The sequence below is a fragment of the Arachis ipaensis genome, chromosome B04 (genome assembly GCF_000816755.2).
Source record: "Arachis ipaensis cultivar K30076 chromosome B04, Araip1.1, whole genome shotgun sequence".
NCBI lineage: Eukaryota > Viridiplantae > Streptophyta > Magnoliopsida > Fabales > Fabaceae > Arachis > Arachis ipaensis.
In genome coordinates, this window is record NC_029788.2 from 118,533,711 (window position 1) to 118,535,014 (window position 1,304).

Sequence of the window (1,304 nt, forward strand, 5' to 3'; positions counted from 1 at the left end):
ATCCTAATCAAAATTAAATAATATTCATCATCATTGGCTGTTATTCCACATATGTACAAATTAAACATGAAAAAGAAAGGGAGGAAGAAGAAGAAATTGATATAACTCCTGCAAAACTGCATGAGCTATAAACTTATTCCAAAATGAAATTACAAGAACAATCTTGATGAGTTAATTGTTTATCACAGTATCTGTTATGAGTCTCGTGAGATTAATACCTGAAAAAAAAATTTTACATCGACAAATAAACTAATAATACTGAAAAAGAGTCTTATAAAATCTTAGACTCTACTCTGCGGTACTTCACTCCTTAATATACTTCACTCGTTCTCTTGTCCTTCCAAGACTATATAAGATTCCTTTTCAAATATTGGCTCTCGATATGAGATTCTTTTTTTTTTTTTTTCAGAAATCTTACAAAACTCATAACAGTACCTACTATATAATTTTACATGTATCTTGATTCCATGGTAAGCAATCAGGACCCGGAGCTTTGAAATGCTTACATGGTCCATTGCGGTGTATAAACCAATCACAATGATCACAATAAGAATAATCCCGACGATAATCGTATATATTAAACCAATAACATTTATCTTCAATCTGAAAGGAACAAAAGTATGTCGTGTTCCCAATCCAATGGGGAGTAAAAGAAAATTCATACAATTGGCCATGAGCAAGAACATTTGGTCCAGGATCATCGTCTTTAGATTTGCAGTGAACGAATAGGATTTCACCTCCTTCTAGATCATTATGAATTGTCACATATTTTTCGCCATTAATGACTAATGGCACCAAAACCAGCCATATGAGGAGAACACTTTTGACCAAAAGAGACATTATTGTTTCTAGCTTTTTTTCGTGAGTTTCATTTTCTTTCGCAATGAATCATTGGTATAAATAGACTAGAATTTAAAGTTGTTACCCAAATAAAAGATCAGTAATCGTATGAAAATTATAGTTAACATATAAATACGTATTATGTTAAAAAATAAAAAATTTGGGAAGCCAACGGATTTTAGTGTTTTTTGCCACTAATTAATCAGCACAAATATCAAATTATTTTCAATAAATAAATTTTATTGATTTATACGTACAAATTTTGATAAATATAAATAAAATTATATTTATTCATATGAATATAAATAAATATAAATTATAAATATCATAAAAAAGAATAATATTATTGATTAAATATATATAAATATAAATTATTACTAATTAAATACTGATGATCAAAATAATAATATTTACTAATTATTTAATATTACTGATTAAAAAATTTATTTTTATCTGTATATAAA